Source organism: Cupressus sempervirens, chromosome 9, assembly GCF_028749045.1.
Source record: "Cupressus sempervirens isolate cs-2001-9-10 chromosome 9, ASM2874904v1, whole genome shotgun sequence".
Lineage (NCBI taxonomy): Eukaryota > Viridiplantae > Streptophyta > Pinopsida > Cupressales > Cupressaceae > Cupressus > Cupressus sempervirens.
Genome location: NC_143126.1, coordinates 789,462,792 through 789,471,332, shown reverse-complemented (window position 1 = coordinate 789,471,332; position 8,541 = coordinate 789,462,792).

Genomic DNA, 8,541 nt, shown 5'->3' with positions numbered 1-8,541 from the left:
ACAATAAGACATAAGATATGGTGGATCTCAAGAATACAATAATCTACATGATTGTCCTCAAATGATACTTCTTAAATTAGAAGGAAAGACAAGTCAAATAACTAAAATGAAAATACATATGCAATATGACACTTTATCTCAATGTGTTTGCAATAATGCATGCAAATGATGTCTAAATAGATCAAAAGAGACATAAGACTAATATAGTAGATAGTACAAGTCATGACAAATCATCTAAAGCAACAAATTTGATCCTCGAACTTGAAACAACCAAGATATCCACTAGGATGCAAAAATGCAAAAGATAGAGTAGAATGTGCTTGGAGCAAAATCTAGAAAAATAACCAGCATCACTAAAAAGTGCTTGGAAAGAGCTTTCCAACGATATAAAAAATTCCCAAATCGAAAATTAGATGCTCAAGATATGTCTCTAGGAGTGCAGAAAGAAACTCCTAAATTTGACAGTGGAAAAGCCATAAAAAAAACATCAAAACTGAAAAATAACTATACCTCTGTGATGACCTTGGAACCAGCTTTCTTGCGATATCTTGTTTGTAAAAAATGCAACCTGTATGATCGAGATATGAGCAAGAATGTGAAGGTAGGTCCAAACAGAGCCTAAAGAGGTGATAGGAACGCTGATGCAATGTTGTTGTGGCACTAACATCAGCAAGTGACAAACCTAAATTTGATGGGACAAAGATCATTGAGGCAAAAAAAATGCCTGAAAAATGACCCCTATCATTAAAAAAATCTGACCACCGAAAACACAATGCTAGATCAAAGGGTCGACGTTGGATTAAAAACCATGTGTCATAAAGATATTTGTTGGAAAATAAATGACCATACAAGAAATAATCTTGTGGGGATGTGTGAAAAAACATCACATTCTCTACCAATATGAAGCTAGCAACATGAAAAGGTTTGGAAAAATAAATTTAAAAAAACATAAATAATACCACATCCAAATGGAATTGAAGGTTTGAAAACCACCATTGGGCATGTGGGAATTCTATGGGGGCCTGGTTAGAAGGGGATGGAATCATCTCCTTTGACATTTGTGGGAAAATACGGCAAGCAAGAAACCAAATTCCTCATCTCCTTACCAAATGCCAAACAAGGTTGCCTCATGTAATCCTTCCTCACTCACAAATGGTGGCCCCTTTCCTTCTCCTTCTTCCCCCTTCTTGAATTTAGCATCAACGGATGCAAGTCTAGCCTCCTACTGCTCAAAGCTCCTTCAATGGCAGCCCCCTTTGTATGTAATCCTCTCACAGGATCATCATTTCCACAAAAAATAATGGATCATGAGTTCAAAATATAGCCAGGATCACCAAGAGACTAGAAAACATGTCCAAGCACGAGTCATTGCAAAAAAAATTGATGAGGCTAATACATGGGTCAAAACTAATGCTTACTAAGAAACATGTGGCCATTCAAGAAGAGCTAGAAAAAGCCAACATATGGGCTCCAAAAAAGAATGAATTTGCAGTCCATAAAGAATGCCTAATCACTGCCATAAATTTTGGAAAATTAAACTCACCAAATTTATGGTTTTAACAAAGGTAATCCCAACATTCAATCATCACTCTGATACCCTATTGAATTTTATGAAAGTTCAACCCCACGAATCTGATACCATGTTGAAGTTGATAAAAGATAAACCCCACAACTCCCAAGAATCACCTGCATGAAAACACCTATCAAAGAAAGAGAGAATAAAAAGATATGGAGGCTGGAATTCCTAGATCCATAGATGAGACATTCTTGATGAGCAAAAAGAGAGATTGCTATTATCAAAAGTGAATTAATCTCAATGAATGTTTACAATGAGAGATCGTCCTTATAAAGGAGATCGGAACACTAAAAATGTTTAACCTAGGTTGCATAATAATAATTAATAAAAGAATTAATTAGTATATGTCCATGTTGAAGTTGATGAAAGATCAACCCTACAACTCCCAATAATCACCTGCATGAAAACACCTGTCACAAAAAGAGAGAAGAAAAAAAAATGGAGGTTGGAATTCCTAGATCCATAGATGAGACATTCTTGATGAGTAAAAATAGAGATTGCTATTATCAAAAGTGAATTAATCTCAATGAATGTTTACAATGAGAGATTGACATTATACAAGAGATTGAAACTCTAAAAAGGTTTAACCTAGGTTGCATAATAATAATTAATAAAAAATTAATTATTATATGCCTAAAGTTTAGCTTAAGTGAACTAGAGTTAATTAGGAAATATCTAATTACTCTAACACACTTAAGTCATACTCTAGAAAAATGATAGTGTGAGCTGAGTGCATAGAGCAAGCCGAGCACCAGTATGTGTTGAGTAGATAGTATGTGTCGAGTCACTCAAGTGCCGAGAAAGTCAATACATGTTGAGTGATTTAGGTGCCAAGTAAACAAAATATGCTGAGCTATTTAGAAGCCGAGTGACAACATTGAAGATATAGTGATGGTCGAGCATTAAAGTCTTCAGGTTTCGAATGACCAATTTTTGGCATAGTTGTTTGTAATGGCATAAACTTCTATGTAAATCATTTTTGGGATGAGTTAATGATTTTTTTATGATTCTAGAAGATATATATGAATTTATATTGTGAATCCCGATGTAGTACATGCAACCAATCAAAAAAAGGGATGTATTAAGAAGCAATATGGATCAATCATAGCCATTAATTCCTACCTAACCCTAGCTCACCTAAGCCTTCTTAAGGAGGGAAAACCCTAAATAGTTTGCATGCATGTAAGAGAGGAGAAGGATGAATGTTGTGTAGAGAGCATTCATGGTGACTATGAAGGCTATGATAGTGATATGACTTGCAAAATCAGTTAGATAGAACAAATGAGAGTAGAGAGAGGAGAAAGGAGACATATCTGATCAAAAGGATCAAGGATTCATCAAGAAAGAGAATATCTGATATCTAGCAACAGAGTGCTAACTGAAAGATTATGGTGTTGAATCATTTTAATAGGTGATGCAGAGAAAATATCCTAATAGAGTAGCCTTAATAGGTTTTGAGTTCTAATAGACTCTTTTAAATCTTTTAACTGAGTGCTTACTTTATTGTGATTTAAAGTCCTCTAACAAGGCACATTTTTAATAGGGTGTTAAAATCCTTTAATAGGGTGAGACTTAACAATCTTTGTAAGCCTTTGACATGGAAGACCATTCACAAGTTAGATCAAAGATTATGATCAAACAATTGTAACCTTAATTGGATACACTTTACAACTACAGTAGTGAAAAATTGTGGGTGTCATCCCCACCCTAATTTTACCTTCTCATTGGAGGGTTTCCAAGTAACCAAATATCTTGTGTCAAATTTTATTTACCTTATATTATTTATGACGTGCATGAATAGTTATTTCAGTTTATGTATTTGATTATGAGATGGATGTGTGGTGAATATGTTTTGGTTAAAGTTTTGAAGTGCTAATTCACTTCCCACCCCCTCCTAGAATTCAATTTCCATTTTTATTTCCAATAGTAATTTCTATGTTAGGATTTGAGATAATGCATCGACTTTATAATTCTAGATTTAGAGTTTGAGTTTATTCTATTTGGACTAGAGAAATGTATACTTCTACTTGCAATTAAAATAAGATGAGATGATGACTAGTTAAAGGAGTTGTTTGTAAATGGTTCAAAGGGGGGAGAAGAAAATTCCATGAGCATTAGGACATCTCCATTCATTCAAACAATTTGCATGACAATCCAAAAATAACAAGCTATAAAGCTCAAGAGTAATGAGATGTTGAATATCAAGAATTGGTTGTTTATGAGATGTTGAGAGGTGAAATTGGGATTTAAGAAGAGGCCATGATTTCCAATAAAAGGTGGAAGGGTCCCATGAATCTTGAAAAACTTCAATACCTTTTTAAAAAGTCATTTTCCTTTGAACCTTTGAATAATGCCTACTGATTTAGCATGTTCATGAACCAACTTATTCAACCATGTAGAAGAATAAGTGAAACTTAGCCCATGGATAAGAGACCGATCATTTGGCTACTATAATATTTTTGGTTTTATTATGAAAATTGGACTCATAATTATTAACCCTATTGTGAGGGTTTGTTTTGTAAAACAATTTCAGGTGTTGCAACTATATCGTATTAAAATAGACACACTTCATTATGAGACCTTTTAGCCCTCCTTGGTGTGGTTTCAGTTTCATTTTCTCCTCTTCTCTTCCATTTCACTCTTCTTCATCATCTCTTGCTTTCTGACATGGTCTTTTAGGTGACATTTCGGTATCCTTTTGACCATATCTCATGTTTAGTTCACTATCTCTCTATCTCATCTGCACCACATTCTCGAGTTGTCTGTGGCTTTTCTGACCTATCCAATAGGACTAGGTTTAAGAATTTTCCTTAGGGAAAAATCACCCAAGATCAAGAAGCTCAAGCACTAGCACAATATGGACCAATAAAGTATGATCAGAATAACAATATGAAATTCAATTGATGTTGTCAAGTACACTAGAAGTGCCTATATATAAAGGCCTCTAGAGTGACTAGGAGTTATCAAAATGATAATTCTCACAACTAAGGACATGTCCACCAAGAGTGGATTATCCTTCATTGAGCACAGGGGTTAGTGCAATGATGAGAGGATAAGCTTACATAGGTCTATCACGTAAAATTATGTTGTAGACACCATGTGCTTAATTAGAGTGCGAACAACTATGTTGTCTACATGACAACTCTGTTGATTATGCAAACTCCAGTGTTAAAACACCATGTGCTAAAATAGAGTTGCTAATTCTTGTGTTGTCAACATGACATCTCATATGAGTACACATACTCCTAGGTGTCTAACTAATAAATAATAAAATAATGCATTAACCTAAGTTAACTTAAGTAAAGTGTAGATAATAATCATTTACACTAACACTAGGTTGATTTGGACAAGGTCAAACTAGACTAGGTCGACCTAGACTATGTTGACTTGGACTTGGTTGATCAAAGTTGACCTAGTTTGAGTTGACCTAGTCTTCAATGATTACAAAGGTCAAGGCCTAAGAAGTTCTTGAGTTTATCAATTAATTTAATTACTTCCCTAGTCATCTTGAGTTATTCTTCTGCCCAAAAATTTATATAAAAGGAGGCTTTGGGTCTTCATTTTTATATCTCATGCTCAATTTATCTTCTCTCCACAAGTAAGAAAGTCCTCAAGGTATTCTTTTTTAAGCATCTTCACATATTTAAATCTAAGAATCTCCTTGCATCAAGCTCCTTCCTTCAAGCCTGTAGTAGTGGATTTTGGCTCTAAGGAGAAGTTCCACCATTCCGATCCATTCACCTTCTTCTATTATTCATCCATGACATGTTACATACATTTCCATGCATGATTTTTTGGCTTCATTGATTTCCTTATGGTTTATTTGAGTCAAGGCTATTACACTTACATACTTGAATACATATCAAAGATATTACACCTTCGAAGGTTGGGAGAAAAAAACATTATAGATTTAGAGCCTATAGTTCATAATATTTTTGAAGTCATCAGTTTCAAAGTTGTAGACTATGTCAACTTGGTTGAAAGACATCTTCCCAAGTTGAGCGAGTCCTTCAGTCTTGGATTTCGATGAGACTTCTAGTTTTGTTCCTTTCATAATTTTATTCCAAGATCTGCAATTGGAAGTTCAAAAAAGATTCAAATCTAGATTTTAGTGAGCTTAAATACGTCTTCCTATGTGCATTTCAAGGCAAGTCTTTCATATTTTTTTCCTTTCATATCTTTACCCTAGATTTTCATATTAATTGAGTTGATTGTATTTATATAACATCTATATTTACATTTCTTGAGAAATTAATTAAATTTCACATTCATGTTATCCTATCAAAGGGCCAAAGAGTACATTTCCTTGTATTGTATTCCCCCTATAATCTGGGTTTAGTAGTAGCACCCTTCCTCTTTTGGGTCCTAGTTAATATAATTTGGGTTATAAGCGGAATCCTATTTGGAAATTTCCCTCTTTCCCTTTCACATTACAATTGAATGGCTTAATGTCCCCATAAAGTGGAAGTCTATAGTCTTATTATAGTGCTTCCATTTTACCAGTAAACATTTTGGTGAACCTGACTTTGTCAACTCTTTCTTTTGTGGTGTTAGATTGCTCATTTTCCTTTCAGTGGGTATTTATCTTCTTTTGGTGAACTTGGCTTCATGCCCCTTTCTTATTGGGGTTAAATTTCATTATCTCTCTTTTTATATTATATTTTGGTGTATTTAAATCTACTTTAGGTCTCCTTTTGCATTATTTTCATATAGATTGCATTTCATATATTTTCATTTTGAAAATTCAAAAGAATTACATCTAGTTCATTTTTAAATTGTATTTCCTTTAAATGGGGTTATTATCTTTATTTTCAAGTTGTCTTCATGATCTTAAAGATATTCTATTTTATAAATATGATGATGCTTCAATATGTTCTTTTATTGAGGCTCATCTTCCTAAAGATCACATTAATCAACCTTTGGATGATAATGCTACTATTTCAGGTGAACCCTTAGCTAAGGACATAGAGTATTCTCTTACTTATAATAAGGAAAATTTTACACACTTTGACAATAGCATTATTACTTATTATTATCAAACTCATTCTATACATCCTATTGATATTCCTTCTATAGATGAGGCTTTGATGAGCTATGAGTGTCCTTCTCCTAGGAGTGCCTTAGAAATAGAAGATCACACATTTGATCCTCCTTCTTGCGACATATCTTACTTTAATATAGGTCTTGTTGAAAAATATGAGTCTTATGACCTTGTTTTCACAAATCTAGCATTAGATCCTAAGGATTGTATTCACATGGACTCTATGAGAAGTTTATAAGCTCTTAAAGATTGGGAAACCCTAGATTCTACACCAACATTATCCATTCTTGACTATATGTATCTGACACCTTTATTTGATGAGTATATACATACTGAATGCTTCTCTTTAAATTTCCATCTAATTAAACCTAGGAGTCCTTTATTTTTGCTTCATTCTTCTTTTCAATTCATTTCTTATGTTATGTTTTGTATGTCTTTCAATGTTGAATGGTTTCTTTTTCATGATAATTGTACTTAATACATCCACATTGCTATTGTGTTGCTTTGAGGTATGTGACATCATTAGCCTATCTTTTTGGGGCTCATTGTTCTACTTTGTGATTAACCCTAATAGTCATTCCCCTCATCTCCTCACTTGGGGGACAAAGCCCTATTTCCTATATATATCCCTTTGTTGACTTGTTTTCCTTTTATATGATGACATGTTTTCTTGTATTCATTTATTGTGTTTACTTGTGGACTAGCATCCCAAGTACAATCTTATGTTATCTTGAAATCACATTTCTAGTGTAAATAAAAAAGACTTAGGGAGGTATAATGTGATTCTTCTTCTCTTCTCATTTCCAATATCCTTTATGAATTCACATTCTCTTATAATTTGATGTTTTCTCTTGCATGCATTTATTGTGATTACTTATGGATTAGCACCCTTGGTGAAATCTTATGTTTCTAAGTGCATCTTTATTATAATATAATCTCTCATGTAAGGCATATATTGTATTATCTTTCTCTTTCTTCTTTCAAGGATATATTATGCCTTTGTTATTCATTTCATGATAAATATGAAGGCATTATGTATTATCCTTCCATCTTTCTCCTTCATTTGTCTATCTAGATTGTATTATTTGCTATGAAAAGATCTTTTACATACAAGATTGTGCATATGTTGCCTAGAAAATATAATTTTTTTTACCTTTGGTACTAATGTTTCTTATTTAATAATCATCTTTAGTTTCTTTCATAAGTGATATCTTTTCTAACATTTGATGTTGTTTAGAGTTGGGTGTCCTATAATGCTTCTTTCTTTATCTCTCTATGGTATGACATTATTCTATAATATTTCCAGTTACATATTGGAGGTTTTGTGCATAACTATTAGTTGTTTCCTACATCTTTATTTCTCATGATATGTTATAACAAAATCTCCATAGACCTTTCTTTCTTGTCTCGCGCTTGGGGGGCAAGGTTTTTGTACTTTATTTATCTCTCACTTTTATCTTTCATTAGTACAGTGACATTTTCTTACTATGTGGCATTCGTTTCCTATAAGGAATTATGTATTGGTCACAACTTTCTCTTATAAAACATGTGCATGTCCTTGAGCGACACCTCTTCTTTATTTTCAAAACTATGTTCATTATAAACATTTTTCCCTTTCTATGCACTTTAAATTTTGTCATTCTTCTTTTGAGGATCCCTATTTCACCTACACAAGGGGCTAAATAGGTGCATCCTTATTCTTCTTGGAAGTTGTATCTTTGTTCATGACACCCTTCTTGAAGGTAGATGTCTTGTACACAATATATCTTCCTTTCAAGGGTCTCTTCTCATTTGTGATATATCATTTCATAATTTATCTATTTCCTTAGCTTATAAGAATCCACAATCTTTGCTAAGTTTATGGCATAAATTGTTGATAAAGGATATCTCCTTGTTAATAGAAGTAGTTATCTTTGATTATCTT